At 38.2% G+C, this 24,473-nt stretch overlaps 1 protein-coding gene across 12 annotated transcripts in view; it reads right to left on the reverse strand.

Moving 5' to 3' along the window:
* Window positions 1–24,473, reverse strand: part of LOC143217586 (dystrophin, isoforms A/C/F/G/H) — a 1,095,306-nt gene that overhangs the window by 986,958 nt on the left and 83,875 nt on the right. The gene's annotated exons all lie outside the window — the stretch shown is intronic.

Genomic DNA, 24,473 nt, shown 5'->3' on the forward strand with positions numbered 1-24,473 from the left:
TAAATATTGTACGAATTTAAATATTATATCAATTTCATATCTACCAAATTTAAAAAATCATAGAGGATGGAAATATTTTAGGTCGGAAGAAATGTTTAATTTTTTCCAGTTGAAATAGCTCCGAGTACAAAGGGTTAACTTTACATGACGGGAAAAACATTTTTTGTGTCAGCTTGCTCCTGTATCAAGCAACCGACCATGGTCTTCCCCAGATAATTCGAAAAGGAACAATCAGAATGTTCGGCGGTAGCCCTGTACTTCCGAACACTCGGCGATGCGTATCGAGCCGCACGCAACGCGAAACCATAAGATCCATCTCGTAAACGTTCGTTTCCGAAGGAACGCACCGCGTGATCGCCACGTGCGCGTGCGGACAATTTCTCCCCCGTCTCTGGCCCGTGACTAACTCCGCTATCGAGTCCTGACATGTGCTATCCGTCCCACGAAATATTTTCCTTTGGAGAACGGCCAGCTTTTTCGTCTTTCGAAAGCGAATTCGTAAACAGGGTATTGCTGACTGGCCAATGCACACAGTCTCGAATATCTCTATCCTTGCTTTCATTATGCACACGTAAAGAGTCTCAAAAACCCACTTTTGAATACGAAATCAAGAAAGTCTCGATTCACAGGATTCTTCAAGGAAAAAAGCGGTTTTTTTTTTAATTTTTTTATCACGACGCAACTCGCCAAAACATCTGAAAATGCATCTGACAGTACAAAATCTGCACTTTTCGATTATTTTTCAAGTTTCTGATCTTTTACAACCAGGATGATCTACTAAACAATCTGAATTACAGTACACGTATCTGAGTATTCGACATCTCTTAAATTTTTTGGAATTTTCGCATACGACTGAATAGGTAAAATAGTTCAAGAACTAATATTTTCAATTTTACCCCGTACCTACCCTCCCGGAGATATAGGATTAAAATTTGACACAACATGATTTTTCTTGATATCCTATCGACTGATCTACTTCAAAATATCATAACTGGACAGCGGATTTTTATGGAAAATAAAAATTGTTTCCATCGACTACAATGAACAGGATTCAAACAGACATTTCTTTCTCCCATTAATAATTCTGATACCCCAGGACTGACACATTGAAATCTTTAAATTCTTTCGATCTATCTCCTGCTTTATGCATAATATCCTAATCAACTCACAACCTTTAGTTGCAACAAAAATTAATAACTAGACTGCGCGGATTTTTATGCAAAATAAAAATTGTTTCCATCGACTACAATGAACAGGATTCAAACAGACATTTCTTTCTCCCATTAATAATTCTGATACCCCAGGACTGACACATTGAAATCTTTAAATTCTTTCGATCTATCTCCTGCTTTATGCATAATATCCTAATCAACTCACAACCTTTAGTTGCAACAAAAACTAATAACTAGACTGCGCGGATTTTTATGCAAAATAAAAATTGTTTCCATCGACTACAATGAACAGGATTCAAACAGACATTTCTTTCTCCCATTAATAATTCTGATACCCCAGGACTGACACATTGAAATCTTTAAATTCTTTCGATCTATCTCCTGCTTTATGCATAATATCCTAATCAACTCACAACCTTTAGTTGCAACAAAAACTAATAACTAGACTGCGCGGATCTTTATGCAAAATAAAAATATTCTGAATTAATTGCGGGACGCAGAAATAAAATATAAATTGATTTCATCCCTTACTGACTTTGTTGCGTTAAAAACGATATTACAGTATTATTAAATTTTTTCTAATCTATTACTGTTTTATATTTCATCCAACTAATTTCTTCATAAACGCATAAAGATCCGCAGTCTAATAATAACGAAAAGAATATTAAGTAAATTTGTGAAATCCCTTATTATGTCTGCAGCACGAAAAATCATTAACTTTATAACATAAACTCGCTGAAAAGCATTGCGAGAGAAATGTTTCACTAACGCAACATGGTGGTTCATGGGTTAAAAGCGCTACATTATCTGCTCTCTGTACGCGAAACGACTGTGGTTTTTTGTAAAAACGAAATTGGTGGAAGAATATTTTTAATTTTTACAAGAAAACAGTAGCTCCCAGACGATCGAAAGAAATCCGGGCGTTGCTCGAACGAGCAGGCTCGAAATAAACGCGGCCCAACGTGCGCAAATGAGGCGGAAAGGAAAAGGGATCCGGGGGCGTTTAAGTAGAAAGAAACGAAGAGGAAAGTCTGTCGCGAAATTAATATCGGGGGTCGACTCCGAGAAGACACCGTTCGATTTCCTCTCGCCTCGGCCTCGATGCGACTGAAAACGAACGAATCCGGCTGAAAGGTTGCATAAATAATGACGAGCACTTTGGTGACCGAATTAAATTTGGCTCGGCCTTTGAATGTAGTTAACGCAATCGATCTCGCGATGAATTATTCCTTCTGCAGCTCGTTTCCTTTTAAGCCGTGTTCCATATTACACAGAGTCGGTCCTTAACCGTTGCAGAATCATTTCTTCCTGTGTAGTTTTGCGTACGTATCGGGGTACAGTATTCTCTCCGTAACTGTCGTATCTTCGAGCGACAGTTCCAGAAGAGGTGCTACATTCTTTGTACTGTGCCCAACGTACAGAAGAATGAGAGAGAGACAGAGAGACTAAGGTTTGGACGTTTGGCAAACATCAAAGCACTCAGCTCAGCCTTTTGAATTCAAAAATCAAAATTCCTTCTTTTTGGTTTTTCGTCAATGAACTTGTACCATAGCGTCCGTCTCGTTTTTCGGATTAAAATGATACCAAACACGATATAATTACAATCAGAATTACTTGCTCAGCAAGCGATTAAAGTTGCGAACATTTACGGTAGAGGAGCAAGGAATCTAAACTTCGCTTTGTACACGAGTAATTATGATCGTAACTATATCGCGTTTGGTGTCATTTTAATTTAAAAAACGAATCGAATACGATGGTAAACGTTTCATAACGAAATTACAAAATTTGCAATCTTTTGCGCTATTTGCAATAGTGTCAGTCGTACGTGTTTAACGCTTGACTGGTTCCAAGGGAGATTCCTCAGAGGTGGGAATAAAATTTTCACAGCTAAGGTAGAGATCTTTTCAACAGTTATGGAGAAAATGCTGTATCGCGAATGATATTTTGCCACCATGATGGATAAACATTAAAACCGTAGGGAATAGAGAAGAGTCGCGAAACAAGAGTCTCATATTCACGAGTAATTGCATCGCGGACACGAATGCGCTTGCTTGCTCGACGCATTACGGTGGCATCAGCAAATCCGAATTAATGGGCCAACGTGATTCGCTTAACACGCTAAGTGTTAAACTAATTGCGTGGAACGGCTGTGAGCTCGAGGTTTGGATTTCGTTTGCTGAAGTCATGATCTACGATGGATTGGTGATAACATACACCCCTATAAGTTATCGCAACGCCTGCACAGTATGAAGGAAATCTGCACATTTGTTGGAAAATTACTATGTGCTAGGTCTTAGAACATTTTTGTTTAATCGAATGTTTTGTGCTTTATTATGAAAGAGAAATGTTCGCGCTTAATACTATAATGTAAATCGTATGTAATTGTAATTCTTAGCTGAAGTTACATGGTACTTTCAAGAAAGTACAGCACTTTTGGGACACCCTGTATGAATACGTTGTATGTATCTAAATTCGTAGAATGATTGGTATATAATATTGCTTTATCATTGGTTTACTATCATGCTCGTATGAAGATACACTGCAAACACAGATTTGTTTAGGTAACATTAAGCAACATTTTAACTTTGTTTTCATATTTTTGTATTACATAAAATTACAAAATGGTGGAGTTGTATGACACTATGTAACTCCATGTCCAGCAACACTTTGGTAGCCTGCACCCAGCGATAAAAGTGACTGGAATATAAACAATAAAGAATTGTTGTATCAACTTAACCAAAAATAGATTATCTTCGATGTAGCATACGATTTTTTAATGATTTTGAAAAATGGAAAAATGGCGATTGTTAAAAGCAAAAATGTCGTCCTCTGGTAAAAGAAGTCAGCTTTGATCATTTGTAAAAATTCAACAAATCAAGATATCAAAAAAATTGTACGCTACATTGATAATATATTTTTATTTAAGTCAATAGAACTACCAAGGTTTTGCTGAGCATGGAGTCAAATAATGTTATACAACTCCATCAATTTGTAATTTTATGTGATAAAAAGATATCAAAATACAGCTGCAATATTGCTTAATGTCCCCTAAAAAATTGTTTTTCTTTCGCAGTATTTTAAAGCGTCAAAAATATACAATAGCAGGTATTCAATTAGTTGCGACCGGGTTAAGATTGCAGGAGGAACGCCTGAAGAGATTGATCAGGAATTCGCCACGTTAACGGCGTTGTCCTAATTTCCGTTCTGATAATTGAATCGTCACGGGGCCCCGATAGCTGATCCCCGCAGTCACTAGTCGAATAAATTAATTTTCGGTTATTACAAGCAGGCGCGTGAATAATCTATCAGACCAGAGTCCCGGTTAATAATGCAGCAACCGCCGCCGATGAATCAAACGGGGCGTAGATCCGCGGCGCGCCGCTTTACACGTTACCGCACGAAAATTTTCAAACGTAATCGATTGAACGCAAATATTTTATCTGGCCGTTTAGCGACAACGCACGCCGGCATCGAAATTCCACGAGCAAACCGTCACGTCCGCGTTGCTAGACCGTACTGGTCCACGCTACACGCTAATTAGAAGCTTCGTTTGAATCAATTAATAGCGAGCGATTGCTCATTCATGGTATTAGCCAATCGCACGCTGACCGCAGAATCGAGTGTCTGGTCAGACGTCTTTTTTTTGTTTGAAAAATCAAATTGTGGTGTGTTTACTGAACTCGTAATTCATTCCTCTGTGAGTAACAGAGGAAATCGCAATGTCGATTTTCACTTGGGCACATTTTATTTGGAACAAAATAAAAAATGATCATTTGAAATAAACACTTGAGCCGTTTATTTTGAAAGTGGCCTATAAGTTCATTTAAGTTTAAATTGAGATATTTAAGAGTTTGCGCGTTTCAATGAAATTAAAAATTAAAATAGGATACCAATCACACTTCTTAAGTGTATCTAAGAGTACACTTCCTATTAAAATAATAGCAACTATTAAGTGAATAATATGTGTCTTCTTACCAAGAATGGACTTAAGCCACTTTAAAATTAACAACTAGATTTGTCATATTTGAAACAGCCCAAGTCCGTTCGAAATAATTTAAAATGCTTCAAATTGAAAAAAAACAATATTCAATTTATCTTATATTTCATTGCAAAACTTGAAAAACACCATTTATGAAATTCAGGAAATCTTTTAACTGTATAAATTACATAACAATATATTCCTCATTTACATTTTGTGTATGCTGGAGGGATTTGAAGAAGTCATGGTGCTCCGATGGTACATATCGCAGTAAGTTTATCATATCCTTGTATTTCGCTGTTGTAATTTGTCTTATATTTATATAAATTGGTGTCAATAGTTTTTTTTTCAATTTTTCTTGGTCTACCCCGACGTGGTAATTAATTCAGTATTTTAAGCTCTGCATTCTCATCGACTGATATCTCATAAAAAATTTTATATGGTTCATTTCTCAAAAAACGCATCCAGCATATTTTTAACCAATTTATTGTTTCTCCATTAGAATTCTTTACCCTTTTAAAAAATCTTGTTGATATGAAATCCTCTTGTTTCATTTCATTTAAAATAAAGTTATTACCTTTCCGGCACTTCTTGATAACATTATAATAATCTTGGGGGGACAACAAGTAAATTATTTTTCTTCTACTACCTGAACATCACACAACTGACAAATGGACTTAGGCCACATTGAAAATAAAAAATTTGTATCATTCTATTAACCAGCTAATATCATTTTTACAAAATCTTCGTGATTCTAAATATATTAGTTACAATTTGCTTCAGAATGAGAAGGTAACGCAGAAATGTAAATATGAAAATTGCTAGCTTGATTTTTCTCGAAAATGGATTCAGGCCGCTCGAAAATGTATTTCTACTTTGTTGTGTTTGATTCAAATGAATTATTTGCACATACACTACTGTGCAAATGAAAGAGGTACCTGGCCATATTTAATAGAATAGCGTAAAAAACCAAATAAGAACACAGTAAATTTTCAAAAAGCATTCTTTAAGCAAACTTTAAATGCAATACATTTTCTACATAAAGATTTTGTTTGTCATTATTAGACTGCGGATCTTTATGCAAAATAAAAAATGCATTGATTACAGGACGCAGGAGCCGAATAAAAATTGTATTCCTCTTTTAATTATTCTATTAAACTGAAACTAATACATTGATGTCCTCAAATATTTTTAACATGACCACCGCTTTAAATCGTACGTGTCTATTTTTGTCATAAATGCATAAAATCCGCAGTCTAGTCATTACATCTCATAATTATACTGGGTGCTTATTTCTTTTGAACAGTAGTGTTTACTTGATTCGAATAGAATAATAAAGAATCATACAGAAAATGATGAACAAAATTAATGAATTAACTAAATTAAATTAAATGAGTCGTATAATAGCAACCTAAAAGGCCCAGGGTCCGCCGCTGCACTCAGGAAATGATTTACGGATACTAATTTCGACAGATATGCAGCTTAAGTGTCCATTCATTGGACAGGTCAGCCTACCAACGATTATGAAATATGAAACGATTAAAAAGCAAGCTAATTCGAACGGAGCGTAACGAGATAACCGACTAAGATTAACCACCGCCTTCAGGAGAGACTAATCGAACGTTCGATGCGATGAGCCGCGCATACGAATTGTCGAATATGAGCCCGCGCGTCTATTCAGCCAGCCTGATATGCAGCGCCTCGTGAAAGCTCCAGTGAAAGCACACTGGAAAAAGGGAACGATTGCATGGGACGTCTTATTCGAGTTCACCTGGCAGACCGAATTAAGCCGATAAGATTGCCGCTGTCGGAGTCACGTATTCGCATTCTTTTTTTCTTTTCCTTGCACGCGGTGCACTTGAAACGATTCACCGATTAGAAATTTTGTCCATTCCGCGATATTGCACCGCGCGCACGCACCGAGAAAGTTAAACGATAAGCGATATCAATGGATTGCATCTGTCATCCATGAAATCGTATCACTCTCGTCTATAATGGCCAGATAGCGGATTTTGTTCGTCTATCGTTCACACGAATGCGTTCAATGCAAGACGAAGGTGTCGCCTAATTTTCATCTCGTTTATCACGAATCGATGTTAATATGAATTACACAGAATTCAACAAACTTAACACTAAACCTACAGAAACCTACACAAACATTATGTGCTTGGATAAAGAAATTGATCAGATCAATTTTCATGTAAGCAACTTCAGAATTTCAATAATTGTGAAATGGAAAATATAAAACCGGTCATTTGACCGGCAGTGACACATTATTAATTTTTCAACATGCATAGGTTAATTCCTTGTTATAAATTACAGAGAATAAGGAGCTGCATCGAACAGTTCATAGGAAACTAAGGAAACTCTTTCACCTACGAAGAATCTGTTATTGCCATATTGTAGTTCTTTCGTTACTGGAATACTTTGGTTCGTAAAGTTTTTTTATACTTTGAAAAACAGCGAAGATGTGCTATAATATGTACTGGACCACCCTATATAATATAGTGACAAAATATTCCACCACGCTACTCTTTAACAATCGTCATTTATACTTAAAAGGTGTAAAAAGCCCAAAATCAGGACTACGTTTTCAAGCAAATTGTATTGGAATAATGCATTAAAATACACTCGACACGTCCATTAAACCTCCTTCTCCACAATTCACAATTTCCGTAATGGCCTACCAAATATGATTTACGCACTCCCTGTTATTTTCAACTCGTACTCTCCCAATCTGAATGGCAGCTGTTGAATAGAAAATACGTATATGGAATACTTTTCCCGAGTTTTATATTAGATTTATAAGTAATACAATAATAATATACAACTCTCGGAATAAAACGAGAAAGACTTACAGAACCAAAATGTTTTCTAATAAAATAGATCTATACCGAAACTATTGTTTAATAACTATTTTTGTGACTTGATATAGATTATTTTAGAAATATTCAAAATAAATATGATAGAAAGAAACGAGAATAAGAGTATAGTTTTATATGCTACAAATAAAACAAGAATGTCATTGATGTTTGCTAGCGTAAACTTTTCATTTTAGAATTCCACGAACATAATAATAACGCTACGAAAACGACGCCAATTAGAAGCACAAATATGATTGAACGCTGTTTATCTATTAGCTTGTTGCATATGAAACCGCCGATTTCAGAATACAAATTTAATGAAGTGTTTTCATGGAGAAGTACTATTATAATCTACAGGTTTATGATAATATCATTTGAAGGTACAAGATAAAATTATGATATCTATTCGTAGCTTTATTCAATAACATTATCAGTTACCTCAAAAAGTGGCAAGAAGTAATAGAACGGAATAAATCTATGATAAATTTTCAATTTTATCTTTGAATTTTAATCTAGAAACGCTGCGAACTCTCGTCCCTACCCAATATTTACATATGTCCAACTTCTATATAAATTTTATTTCGATATCAGTCGACGTGATAGTCGCGTGTCCTTTTTGTAAGAGTGAGAAAATGAACATATATTGATGAGAACACTATGTAATGTTTCATCAAAATGTGGCAGTACATGAACGTACTGTTAATCAATGTTAGAAAAAGCTCAAAAATATAGATGACAAGCTATTAAATGAGGAATTTCTGCCGTAGTATAATCGAAAAACTCATTATTTACAACGATACTTTTACAAAAACCTTTATTTCGAGAAAATTATGTTTGTTTGAAGTTACTGTTACGAATCGGACGTTTCACGCATTATATTTCGTAATGAAATTCTGAAATTGGAACATTTGATGTCGGCAGGTTCGAACATCGCGATCGTAATTTTTACGAAAACTTGGAGATCCAGGGTTAGTAAAGGGATTGTTTATCGAGTGTACGGCAACCTTCGTAGCTGCTCATAAATATTTCATTAATGTAGAGCGAACCAGGCATCAATCTATAGATATCCTCGCTGGGAAAGGTCCGTGAGTGTGAGAAGCACGAGGCATCGCGCCGGCCTCGCAACAGGAAGTCAACGTCCAGTAAACAGTGGCCCTGAACGTGTCACTGTCCCGATAGAACAAGGTACACACTTGAGGGTTGCATACTTACATGAGATTGTTCATAATAAACCCATGGAATCTCCACGAGAAACACTGGTTTCACGCAGACAACACACTGGTCACTCACCAACGAAACGCAACGGAAGCAACGGAACGATGTACCGGAAGCGCTCGGTGTAATCTAATGAGTAGAACGAGCACCGGTGATTCGACGAAAACAATCTCACGCGTGAAATAACCTGACCACCGGCACGGGACGATGATCAGAAACACTGTCACCCGCGACGAGAACTCTCACTTGGATCAAACTTAGCCACCCTCTTCTATCTTGTATTCCTGCCGGTTCGTCAGCCGGGGAGAATGCCGAGCAACTATCCGCGGGAACTGGGTCCGAAAAATCGGGAGGACGAAGAGGCGTGTTTCGTGAACGTGTTGTTACCCCTAGGCCGTTCGGGGTCGTACTGTGTTTTACCCCGTCGCCCCTTTCTTCGCGAACCCGGCTGCACGAGAACGGCTGGATGCGCAAGCGCGGTTTCCACGCGCCAGCGAAAACCTCGTCGACCCTCCACGGGGGTTGCTCCCGCGGTCAATGTCACCCGACATCCCTGACTCCGGCTCCTGACACCGAGATATAGCCACTTTCGAGCCAGACGGGCCGAATCGTCCCATTTTTGAAATCGATGCCTCGAGAATTCGCCGAAGAACTGATTAGGGATTGCAATCCCGCGATGCGGGATCCCGCGTCATTAGTCCAGTCAACGAAAAATCGTAGAGGAAAATGGAAGGAACACAATTTTTAATTTTGGGACTTTGTTTGGACTAGTTAGGAGGTAAACATACTAAAAGTCCCCACTCCTAGGAGGTGAGCGGGGTGCAGGGGGCACATAGTTTCCGAAATATAAGCGGAAAACCAAAAAAGGGATCTTCTACGTGCCCCCTGCACCCGCTCACCTCCTAGGAGTGGGGACTTTTAGTATGTTTACCTCCTAACTAGTCCAAACAAAGTCCCAAAGTTGAAAATTGTGTTCCTTCCATTTTCCTCTACGATTTTTCGTTGACTGGACTAATGACGCGGGATCCCGCATCGCGGGATTGCAATCCCTAGAACTGATTCGGTACCGCTTACTACCCATTCTTCCGAAATACTTAGCTGCCTAGCATTATCTGCTGCCAACTCCAGATTCTTTCGATCGTCAGCTTAGTTGAAGAGCTTAGCCCGCGAGATAGGAACTACAAATCTTCGGCTAACCTTACAGTGGAACGAATGGACATTCTAGGTGGAAAGAAGTCATGTCAGAATATACAGAGCGTTCACCAGATATTACTCGATTTTTGTCATTATTATTATTTGTAGCAAAGAATGTTTATATAAGGTAATGGTTGTTTCGAGAGAGGTTCGTATGTTTTTTCCTGCACCAATCGATGAAGCTTCATATTCTCTACAAAAAAAGTATTCACCAATTAATATCGAAAAACCATTAGCTAAGGAGATACTCTTTTGATAATGTTACGAATTCAAATACCTTATGGTCAGTTTTACATGATTTGTCATTGCATATTCGATAAACAATGTGGCTCCAACAGGATCGTTGTCCTGCATATTATGAAAGAATAACAAGGAATGCGTCACATCAAATATTCCCGAATCGTTGGATAGGACGAGGTAGTCCCATTCATTTTCCGGCAAGATCAACTGATTTAACACCCCTCGATTTTTTCTTATGAGGTTGCTTGAGAAATAAAGTATACGCTGAGGCTCGGACTACAATTGCTGATATGAAAGATCGTATCATCACTGAATGCAGATAACACATCACCAGTTTTATTACATAACGTAAAACAATCATTATTGTTTCGATTCAGAAAATGTTGTGACGTAAACGATCGCCAACCTTTTCTGTGAATAAAATCATTACAACATTATTAAGAGAGTCGTGATTTCATGACAACACTAAAATTAAAATATCTCCTTAACTAATGGTATTTCGATATTAATACTTTTTTTGTGGAGAAGATGAAGCTTCATCGATTGGTGCAGGAAAAAACATACGATTCCATTTTAAAAAATACTGGCGACCTTCGTATTTCTTCTACGCGTCCACCTACAAAAAGCTCGCAACACCAAAGTATGCATCTCTCGAAACCATTCAACCTTATACAGTCGCGATTCTTGTCAAACTGCCTGTGTTCTGCACGGACAACTATCGCATACCGACATTATGTTTTTATGACTGTGTCTACCGCGCCGAGTGTTCAAACGAAAGCTGAACGTAGAGAAGGACAGCATGAAATACGGATCGCGTGGCCGAAGCGCATCGGTGTGAACCACTACTCATCGAATGTTGAAAAACTTCTTTATTTTTCATTATTTTTTTATGGAACTTTCGCCAACTTGTTTCTGGCATTTTTCTGATTAAAATAACACCAAACACGATATAATTTCAACTGTATTTAGTGGTTTAATCGACGATGACAGTTTCGGGCGCAAGGAAGGACAGCGAACACGCGGGCCTTTGAACTGTGCCGGCGACGCGACGACTGTCCGTGTCACTTTCTTTCCCATACGCTGTCCTTCCTTGCGCCCGAAACTTTCATCGTCGATTGAACCACTAAATACAGTTGAAATTATATCGTGTTTGGTGTTATTTTTATCAGAATAATACCAGAAATAAGTTGGCGAAGGTCCCATGAAAAATAATACGCGGTCGTTGACAAATATCGCGACTTTACTGTATAAACATTCTGCGCTGCGAATAATAATGATGACGAAAATCGTGGTGGTAATATCTGGTGAACCACACTCTGTAGATACATATATGTATAGCAATCTCTCCGTAACTGTCGTATGGTCTGTCGAGAAACAAATTTAGTAGAGGTGCCATATTCTTTGTACAGTTTTGTTCCGATGTTTTTTTTTTTTGGCAACAAAAAAATCTCCATCCCCTTTTCTTCTTTTGAAGTTGTCCGCTCGACACCGTTTTAGCGCCAGAACGAGAGTGTACGTCATATCCTGTCCTTTGCTAACGAAAGATATCGCTGCTCGGTCGACCACTCTATGGTTTGCCGTTACATCGCCTTTCGCTCATTCTCCGCGTTCTCTCTTGGTTTACTCGAGAACAAAGTGAAGCCGCATAGGAAGCCTCGTCCGCAATACGTCGAAAGAGCAATTCTCTCCCGAGCCATCGTCATATATCAAAATTAAGTTGACATACAATTGTGTATACAACCGCTGCTCGACCGACCACTTTGCAGTTTCCCGCTACATCTCGGCCCACTCGAGAACAAAGTGAAGCCGCATAGGTGTCCTCATTCGCAATACGCCGAAAGCCGTCTCGAGCCATCGACTTATAGCGAAAGAAAACTGTATCGTTACGAACGTAGATAAGGGTAGCAGGTGAAAGAGGAAGAGCGAGTGGACTGAAAGCTCAGCCTTTCAAAATTCAGAAATAAAAATTCCTTCTTTTTGGTTTCTCGTCAATGAAACTGTTACCATCGTATTCGTCTTGCTTTTCTGATTAAAATCACCCTGAACACGATATAGTTACAATCATAATTACTTGTACATCAAGCGATTAAAGTTTCGGACTTGACCATTTATCGTAGAGGAACACGAATTCTTAACTTCGCTTGTTACACAAGTAATTACGATCGTAGCTATATCATGTTTGGTGTCATTTTAATTACAAAAACGAGACGAATATAATGGTAAACGTTTCATTGCCAAAACGCTAATAATAAGGAAGTTTAATTTTTTATTTTCCATTCGTAGTAGTTTGTTCCAATTTTAAGAAAGTCATCGTTAGTTTAATAATGTACCCACATTATTCTGACTCACTGTACATATGCACAACATCTTAAAAGTAGAATGGCCACCAGCGTTCAGTGAGCCTGTCCTTTATGAAAATCGGTGGAAGTCGTCATCAATCTCTAATCTCCTCGAAGCTTTGGGCAAGATAACTTGAAGATCGATTATGGATGCGGTATATTTTCGACGAGCATCCGTACCACAAAAAGGTCACTGCCCTAGTACTGTTCGGGATTCTACATTGGGCTTTCTAGATCAATTCTTGCCAAGAAGGATAAGGAGCATTTTTCGTTAAAATAGTCATGTTAGTTTTATTTCATTATATCAATTTCAAATGAAATGCAAACCATTTTTCATTTGATCAGATAACTCGTACTTTTCAGAATTCTGTTAATTTCGTGTTCTGAAGAGCAATTTTGAAAGCGAATGCAGCTGAACTTTAATCATCAAACTACGAACATTATATAGCATATCTAAATTTGAGAATTAAATTAGTTATTTCAATAACTTCTTCTCGAGGTGAAATTATTTATTATTTTATTTGACCAATGTAATAGAAGTAAAACATTATTCAAATAACATATGATTTGAAAATAGTATATTTGTTTAAACGCCTGTAAATTAGTATTTAAAATAATGTATTGTTTCAAATGATTGTTCGTTTCGAATGAATTGTGTCCAACGCTGCAATCAACCCCCCTAAAACATAATTGATTCAATCCGTGTTATATCAAAACCGTATTCTCAGAATATGTGCTATGATCACATCAATATGTCTCGATTTTTGACGGGAAATTGCCTACTAAATTGCCGTATTGTTATGTGTAGATGGTGTGTTCTCTGTTTATATCAGCGATACAGTGTGATAGAAACATTTGTGTTATATGAGGGTAGTTGAACGGTAATAAATCGTGCTATTTGGAGACCGGGTTATCAGAATATCGCGTTATCGGAGAACTATCCCAATTGTTGCATCGTGTTATATCGAAACCGTGTTTTCAGAGGGTTGACCGTAGTAGATTTATACTGCTACAATTGGGAACTTCGATTTGCTAGATGTAACAGGTCGATTCCTTCAAAGATGAATGCGAACCATTTTTATTTATTTATTAACACTAGGTTTACGGAACGCTAAAAGTGACTATTTTACATCACTTTACAAAAATAACAAGAATGCCTCTATCCAAATGTTTAGCCCATTTTTTAATACTTACATTCCCAAAGAAATAAATTTATTGAATGATGCTTCATGGATCTTTACAATCTCAACAATCGTAAATTAAAAATATTAGAAACCCGTTATTTTGACTTACGAGGGAGATTATCCGGCCAATTTTTCAACCTCAACTTTGAGGGTTATTGCCACCTCCTTAACACAAATGTCAGCAGCTAAAAAACTGCGTGTTAAATATTTTTTTGAGTTCTATATCGTACGAAAATTCTATTCAAATCAGCTTGTTACGATTGGGTAACCTCCCTTGATAATGATAATGCCAATTTTTAATTATTGTCAAGTTTGCCCGATTGGAAAATTTGACTTGGTAGAATTTACCAATCGCATTCTTCTGAAAGGAGCAAGGACTACTATTCAGTATTAAATTTTTTTTCTCCAAAATTTGAGGACTGAAGGATTATGGAAACTGATCAATTCTTTAATAAACGAACAACGTCCACCAAGTTTTGAAAATACCTTTCCGAAGTTTTGCAAAAATTCTAAACCAAAGATAGGGTAATCTTTTCAATATACGTGGGGATCCAGATTTATCTGGGAGTGGGTCGAGGCTGTCGAGATTGAAAATTCAAGTTTGGCGATAGTAACTGATCGATTCCTTCCGCGAGGAACAACGAGGGACGTTCAATTTTAAAAACCATTTCCTCGAAACTTGCTCTGAAGGCGGTATGATACTTTTGAAACGCACCATCGCTTATACAAATATGTGAGCGAGTTTAAAATGAAGTCTCACAATTGCCGAACCTATCCGACTACCTATCTTCGATATAAACGTAATAGTTATTCTGTTTTACAAAATAATTTATCAAGAAACCGCAGCAATTCTTTCAAAATTCTTAACTACACCCCTAAAGACGAACTAGAGAAATTTTGACAAACATCACTCAATTACTAAGAATTGAATATTAAAGAATATTAAAAAACAAAGAATATTAAAAAGTTATAAATTAGAAAGAAATGCGAATTTTTAAATTGCTTTAAACTATCAGAGTAAATAATGTTTCTTGTGTTCAGTAAATAATAGAAATGGTCTCCAATATTTTTGACTCGGAATAAAATCAAATTCAATATCAAATAGAAATACAGTAAAGCCTTGATCTAAGAAAATGGAAACCGTAGGATCTACGAAAAAGAAATAGTAGAACCACAGGATCTAAGAAACAGCACGGACCCGAGGGTTTTTCTTATATTAAGGCTCTTTACTGTACTCTTAACTCTTAATAAGGCGTTTGGTATATCATACTTTGTCCACTTAGCAATTTACAATCGTTGTAAAACAGATGAAAATTATTATTCGAGTAGTTCTAATTGCAAATGTATTCCTACTGAAACACGAAACAATCCCATTAAATCGCGCATTCGCTTCCTTTTCTCGCGAAATGGACTCGAGAAAATTACACGGGAGTAGAGCTGTTAAATAATACGTCGGTACAAGTTGCAATTAAAACAAGCAAATGATCAAGTTCAGCCTCGGTCCGGCACGTAACGTAAAATGTGGCGGGCTAGGCGTTTCAGAACGTTAATTCACGTCTTTAATATTAGCGGCTTGAAGTTGAAGTAATTAATTCCATTCTGGGAGAACAGACTATTAGACATTAATTCGCCGAACCGAGGCGGACTCAATTTGCGGAACATTTCTAGCGGAAATGATCCCAGTCAGAGCAAAGTGCTTGCAGTCGATTAACGGAATCGACATCGGCTGGCGTTTCTCATTCGTTTTAACTTCGATGACAACAGCGTTGATTATGCATGCAATATACGCCCGACTTGTGGCTCGCCGCCTGCGAAATCGCGGTCAGTTACACGCAACTCTTATCCATGTTTTAAATTCGCAACAGAGGGAACTGGTCAGACTCTCCAATAATTCTTCCAAAACTGTACGTGTCTAATTACTCTAACACAATAAATAAAGTCGAGGTACTGGGAAGGAATAGAACGATAATATACGGTAAGCCAGCTTCTCTCGAAAATTTGGTCCAGGAAACTAAGAAAAATAAGACTGATCAGACTCTCCAATAATTCTTACAAAAATTGTACATAAGTGTAGAAGTATTCTAATACAATAAATCGAGTCGCGAGGTACCGGGAAAGAATAGAACAATAATATACGATAAAACACTACTGCTTCTCTCAAAAAATTTGTTCGAGAAAAAGAAGAAAATTATTGACATGCTTTACAAAAATTCTAAAATTGTTTCCAATGAAAGCGGGACATTTAAATCTACTTATTGCTAGTGCTTATGATTGTACGAAGAAATACCTCAGGACAAATACCTCATTTATAGATCCTTCTGTCACTTCCATGAGATGTTCTGGCGTCAACAATATGTAAAGACTAAACTGATATTTGAAATATTGTTTACAGCATTGTAAAAATTGGACTGGCAATTTAATATTACGCGTATCAACGAATAATCTACTATTGATTTAGAAGACCGACATATAACGCATGATATTTGTGGAATACGAGTATATCAAACTACCATCCATTTTTAATCGATATCTTCGAATATACGTATAACGGATATTTGAATTGATATTTGATAGACGAGGAATATGAAATATTAAACAACTTTTCATCGAGATAATCATGGCGGTAGTAATTAGTAGACTGCGGATCTTCATTCAAAATAAAAATTGTCTGCATACAGGGTTATCCAAAATAGACTGCAGGAATTTTATTGTAATAAAAAACCTACTATTTCTAATTTTATTGGTTTTTTTTAGTTAATTATCAGGTATCATCTATGGCAATTATGTGTGAAAGACGATATCTGTCAAATGACCACCACAACCACGTTCACAGACATCAATTCGAAGAAATGCTCAATTTTTGAAAACGACGTGGAATTGATGTTGATGGGTCATTAGCAACACTTTCACGAACACCGGCAATGTTTCCATTTGAACGAGCTGTTTTTGGTCTGCCAGATTTTGGTTCATTATGAACAGATCCAGTTTCATCAAATTTTTTAACCAAATTTCGAATTGTTTGCTCGGATGGACGATTACGTATGCCGAAAAAATCACGTAATTTACGATAGGTATATTTTATTGAACACTGATTTGCAAAATAAATTTCAATAACTTTAACACGCTCTTCAGTCGTACACAACTCCATTGTTAAAATTGTCTATCATTGTAGGTTAGAAATACAAGAAAGTGACAAGAAACAAACATGGCGTTTGACAGATATTCTCATTCAACATCCCACAGGTACTTTTGGATAAACCATTGGATTGCGAAACACAGGAGTGAAATAAAAATTTCTTTCTTCTTTTAATTAGACGATCAAGCTGAAACCAATACACTGATGTCCTGAAATCTTTTTAATATGTCCACTACTTTAAACTGTGCTTACCCGTTTTTCTCATAAATGCATAAAATCTGTCTAGTAATTAGAGTGCAGAGAAAACTTTGAGAATATTTTACGTAACCGATAATTGATACGTGATCTTCAGCGATCGATATTTCGCCGTGCGTTAAAAAAAAAAGGGGGTTAATCCTCTATCGGAGCTGGTTCATTCAGTCCCGCCGAGATATGCAATTTTCTGTTGAAAGGGGCCAGGATATTGAACTCCTTTTCAATAACTCCGGAGCTGCTTGCGTTTTTCGCAACGCTGGGAAAAGAACTTGAATTTGTATCGAACAATGGACACTGTTCTATAGCCCCAACAAGGATACACCCGCGACCCAGATTACTCGATTCTCGATGAAAAATTCGATTTCCCGTTCAAGTTGGAATTGTCTTCGTATATCGGAGACACACCGACTATTTTTCTTTCTCTTTCTGTATGTGTGTGTGTATGTTTTTTTTTTAAACCCCCGATCAATATTTGTAAAAGAGCGAACGAGGTACATACCACGGCCAGCGGAATTACTCGCGCACACGCACACGGCCACCGATGAATGTGCCGACGGAAAAGACGAACACAATGGATCTGTTGGTACAGGGTGTTCAGAAACCCTCTGTCCGTATTTTTCAAATGATTAACGCGTTAACGATTCTCATATGTGAAACAATAGCTCGTTGTCCCGGTACTTTTCACGAATCGGAAGAACATGTTACGTATTATGCATCGGACACATGGTCAAGAAGTATTTGTCATTGTATTCTACGTGCAGACGTTGTTCTACGCCGGCTTCCAACAAAAGAGCTGTTTCTTATAAAAGTGGAGCAACTCCACTTGTGAAAGAAAAACAGACCAATACCGTGCGCATAAAACCGCACGACCGAAGTGAAAACTTCAATGGCGATTGTAATCGATTCCAAGTAGTATATATGAATCATGTAAATATTATTCGTATCAAAATCAATATTATTATAATCTAAGAAAGAAATAATGTAGCTTGTGGTAACTAAAATACGAGATAAATACTTTGGATTTAGATCTCTCTAAATATCGAAAAATTACCCGAATAACGTATCACCTAGGAGCGTGACGGATCAGACTCTTTCACTGTCCAGTAATTGTGTACGCGGTGCGCCTAAACAAGTTGTTTTTCACTTAAAAAATTCAAGTTCGTAGCGTTTCAACTTCTAGGTATATAGCTAGAAGTAATAGTTTATTATTAATTTACCATTCGAATTCTGTAAGTCGGGCCTGGGCAACTTTCGGCTGCTCACCAAACCACTGGGGAGATTAGGAGTGTATAGGAGGCCGTATCCTCGTAGTCACGCGAGGTAAAGCACGGTAGGGATAATACGTAATACAGTAAAGTCGCGATAGTTGTCAACGACCGGGTACGCGATAGTTGTCAGGTGCCTATCCACTGACCACTCCACTGCCGCCCAAGTAATGATAGCGTATGGGAAAGAAAGAAACACGGACAGTCGCCATCGCCGGCACACTTCAAAGGCCCGTGTGTTCTCTATGATCCGTATTTACATGCTGTCCTTCTCTACATTCTGCTTTCGATTGCACTCTTGGCCGCTCGGCACGGTAGACACAGTCTACAGAGGCATGTTTAATTAAAAGCAGACAAGAATTATAATCTCGGCGCAACTGAGTCAATCTTTCAATGTTTTTTCCAACATCAAAACTGTTTTTATTTCAATTGGTATATTTCCAGACGCAGTTTTTCCGCTTTTCTTGAGGATGATCCAAATTAGGATCGAAACGTAGAAAGTGTAAAAGTTGCGCCGAGATTATAATTCTTGTCTGTTTTTAAACATCATTACGATCGATAACTTTAATAACATGTTTAATTAATTGCACATTTGCTGGTTTCCTATAAATGATCGAATCCTGCGCCGAAATCATAAAATTTATTATATATAAAGAAATAATGTCGGTATACGACAGTTGTCCGTGCAGAAGACAAGCTAGTTGACAACTATCGCGACTTTACTGTAGTTGATAGTGGGGGAACCGGTACACTGATAGTGGGAGTCATTGTTAATATTAAAAACTGCCAGTGAATGGAAGCAATTTAGAATCACGTGAATGTACTTTTTCGAATACCGAACTATACACACCACAACCCGCAGGATCATCAATCTCATTTCTACGCTTTCACATGTTTAACCTCCTGTCCTTGGAATGCAAGCTGTGCAGGCATTGCACATTCTTTGCGACAACTCGGAATGCCAGTTGTGCTGGTATGAACATTCTTACATCTTCTCAATTGCACACAATTATTTAAGATAAATGTGCATTTCCAGAGAATTCAGTTACCATGCCAGTTGTTAGCGTGTACTCGCGAACAACCCCAAAGTATTTTAATTATACCGTTAACGCTGCGTGTTTGGCCAGTGGAGATACCAGACGGATAGGGCTAAATGTTTTTTAAGAATACGCGGTTTGGAAACATTCATCACTCGGCTGTTACACAGATCGTTAATTAACATTAATAATAGTAATCATATGGTTACGGCGATACGTTTACTAAAGTCTTTTAAAGGATTTTTTGTATGCCACTATAAACAAAAATGAGTCCGATTGCTCCATATTACTTGATGTTAAACAACACTTTTGAAAAATTATTTTTGCCCGGTAAGACTTTAAACTACGTGTAAGTAAACCATATAACTGGATCCCTACGTGTTCAATTATGAAACTGATGCGTATATCTCTGTAAAAAAATTCTTTCTAAACATCAGACTTTTGCACACTACGCCCCTACTACAATATTAGGAAATATGTATGTACTTATTGGTAATTCTTGCCGCCTCGGCGGCACTGTGCACCGCGTCGTGTCGAAAGAAGGAATTGTCAAAACGTTTCCAAGCTGCACGCTACAATCCGGAGAGAACCGCAAGTTAGGAATATACCGTGCAAATCGCGAAGACGTAACAATCGCGGGGAAAAGAAATGATCAGCCCAGCAGTCCTTTTTATCATCGTTGATAAGTCCGCAAGAAATGATCGTCGTATTTCACACTCAGCGGTAAAAATCTACTCCGGAGGACGGAGAGCTGCCGCGCCAAGGGATGGGGGGTTGAAAATCGCAATACTCCGAGCCACGTAAGAATACTTCACCGGGAGCGTTCCAGAGTCTCTGGTCTTTTCCGTTACGACTTCTGTTTCACGGGTTAGCGATAACGCGATTTTTCTCGGATTTCCCCGGATTTCGCTCGGTGCGGCGTAACGCGGCACGGTGGAGGGACAGAAAAGGGACAGAAAGGATACGGGACACGGGACACGAGACACCGGAGAAAACGGCACGGTGGTGCAAGGACGAGGGGGAAGGAGGTGCACGTGGAAAGGCGCCAACAACGGAGCGCACGATTTACGAGGTGTCCCCGGGGAACGCACTGATTTCAAATGTTTCCAACGTCTCACCTTTACCGCCTACTCCTCCTCCTCACCCGCCGTCCTCGCTCGTGCCAATATCGAGAACGCTTCTTATGCCAGGAATATATCGCGTCATGCACCTGATGCGCGCGATTTATGCGTCGGTGAAACTGTCAGGACTAATTCGGCAGTGCAAGGAAAATTCCAAGCTTAAGATGTGGACGAAGTGCAATCTATACCTTTTTTTTCTATTTACTGTTACTTATCATGGATATGTAATCGCCATAATTTTCCATAATTTCCTAATTGATTCAGAGACGACGATTATTGCACGCCCATTCCGTTCAGGTTAACGTGACCAGTAACATAACAAGAATACAACAAATATATTAATAATAACAAGAACGGCGTGAAGGGGAGCGAAGGGGAAAAGAAAAGGCAGAAGTTGTATAAGAAATGTAACTCTAAGGGGAATCATTAATAAAATACTACTATTAATAATAACAACAAAAATAATATCTCCAGGTAAGTTATAAAAATATGTTCTTGATGTACAGTGTGAGTCGCCTAACGTTTGAACCTCACATATCTTTGTTGTTTTCAAGGATACATTAAATGATTTGGGGACAAAGTAGAATGGTAAAATGGGGCCCACACGATACCAAAAGAATGTTTGATTTTGTGTCATCTTTGAAACTGGAACGGTGGTTCCATATCTCTAAAAAAATCTTCTTGGTATCGTGTGAGCTCCATTTTTTTTTTATTGGTTATTTTACGTCGCTCTTAACTGCCAGGGTTTTTTCGCGACGGGACCTACAGTTTTTAATAAGGTGGGTTCCGAACCACCTTGGGCACCACAGTTTAAATGGCACTGAGCTCCATTTTACCGTTCAACTTTGTCCTCAAGACAGTTAATGTATCTTTGAAAACAACAAAGATATTTGAGGTACAAATGTTAGGTGAATCACTCTGTATAATATAAAGGAGGTATTTTTCGCGATCGCACTATTTTGAAAGAATGGTAATTATTTTTCTCGGCGCACAGGTTCGATCAATTTCTACACTAAATGAATATAGCTTCAAACCCGAATCGGAAGCGTTATTTGGTTCGAACCCGGACTATAACGTTTCATGCCCCTCAAGCTATATTCATTTAGTGTAGAAATTGATCGAACCTGTGCGCCGAGAAAAATAATTACCACTCTGTATAATGTTGAATATTTAATAACTTCTCTCCAAGTGAATCTTATTAATCTAATTCAGCATTATTGTAATCAGCATATTTCGGTAACGAAGTTTCCTGATTACATTATTCATTTACAAGACTGTCTCTGACAAGATCTGATTTATTAATATTAACGTTTCAGCTAATAGCAAAATTATTCCTGCACTATCTGCGCTCGCATCCGCATAGTACACGACCCGGAAATGGGACTAGAGACGTTGGTTGTGTCCTATATCTCAAATGCAAATAGTATAGGGCACAATGGTTTACGCCCCCAGTTATTTTCTTATACTTGATGCGCTTAATACTCACACAATTATTTCGTAATTAACGTTCACACAACTTTTGATACAGGGCGAGGTACCTAACTTGATCATCTCGGATGACTTCTAAATGATGCGTTGTACAAAAAAATTATTTCTACAGATGTTGCATAGTATCAAGGGGGACATGTCATTGTCACGACTTCTTTATAAACTTAGATTTTTTTAATGGAATCGTATACTCTTTTATATACCAATCGATGCAGTTTTTTTTATTCTCTATAAAAACGTATTAACCCGTGCATGTTGAAAAATATGATTAGTTTAGAATATTAATTAATTTGAATATTGATAAGAAAACCTCACTCTCTTACTAATGATAACTTTGAATACCAATACTACCGCAACGAAAATCTCTTCTTAGCAATATTCACGTTAAAATATCTGCTAAACTAATCATCTTTTGGCATGTATGGGTTAATACTTTCACAATTTCAAAAGGATATAAACAATCCACCACTAGTTTTATATTCATAATGTTTTTTCTACTTTTTTGTTTACTTTCATAATTGTATAAAGTCTAGTTAGTGGTTAAGCTATTTAGATGAAACCACTATTACAAACTCTTTTCCCCAATTTCGAATCAGTTATTAAGTGTCAAGAAAATGATTTATTTGTCAGGGATGGTTTCCGCGAACAACCGTCTCAGTGACCACCTTTAAAAGATCAGGTATAAAGCTCTGTAACGTAACGATTATGTATGAGAGTCCGAAGATGTTCAAATAGATGGAACATATTGTATATTACCCCGGAGCATGGAATAAATTGCGGACACTTAACGCGTATAGTCTCGAGTGCTGAAAGAAAGATGACGGGACAATCCGATAGCGATTAAGTCTGGCAGGGTGTGACCCTCGAGTGTCTCCTCGCGGATCGCCGAGGAATCGATCATCCCCGATGAAGAAGTACTATTTCGATACCGGCTGTGCCTTTTCTCCACCTCGAACGGTATCGATCACTGACCGGAGGGGTGAACTTTTTCGGGCAGAGTCAAATCGCAAGCAGCTCTCATAAGTCGGGCTAGGCTTCTCTGCCCTGCTCTGCTTCTTCGCCGCGATAAATTCACGCTGTGCACCTGCTGCCATTCGCGGCACTTCAGCGCGTATTCATCCCCGACTGGTAACCGGCTAGAAGAACCGACGGGAAGGAAGCTGGAGCGGAGAAGCAGCAGGGGAAAGCAGAAGCATGTCAATGTAAGACGGGGATTTTTCAATATCCTATTCTCTGGTCCGTCGTAAGTGCAGGAACCACCGCGGCGCCATCGGCGGGTCGTCCTCGTCCTTGTCCTCGTCGTCGTCTCTCAAATATGCTCTCGAATAAACCGACGCCGCGGGTAGAATCGCAACCGGCCAGACGTCTTTCCGTTTCCTTTCGATCCTTTTTTTCACCCTCGTTGCTTTTTTCATAAATCAATTTGTCGACAGGATTTTTCTTCGCGGACGTAGCCGCAGGAGGAAGAGGATGACAGAGACACGAGAACCTCGACGAAGAACGCCGAACGGAAAACGGTCGACGGTCGACCGAGAAATTATAATCCGTCTATTAGAATTCTCGATTTGCGCGCGCTGGATTGCATTTAGAACGAGCCGGGCTTGTCGATATCGACAAATAGCTTTCAACCATGCGGATAAAGCGAACGTCAATCTCTCGCGATCTATTTCCACGTGGTACTCGCGCTGCCGACGCGACGCGACCCAGCAGCGAAAGTAAATGGGAAACCAGAACTCTTTTCGATAGCTCGATTTTTGGTCGGGACGAGATTGCGCAACGTGGAACAACGAAACGTTGAAATGAAATGTTTAGGATTTGTTACGGTGTGTACAATGCTTGTGGGACAATCTGTTCCTCCGATGACAGTGGTGGACGAAAGATACTTTCAAATTGCAATTTTTATAACTTCTATTGCTTGGAGCGTTCACCTGTCCAATAATTAATATATTTCACATTCATGAAATACACAACGTGAGTAATAGTT

This window comes from Lasioglossum baleicum, chromosome 17 (assembly GCF_051020765.1).
Source record: "Lasioglossum baleicum chromosome 17, iyLasBale1, whole genome shotgun sequence".
Lineage (NCBI taxonomy): Eukaryota > Metazoa > Arthropoda > Insecta > Hymenoptera > Halictidae > Lasioglossum > Lasioglossum baleicum.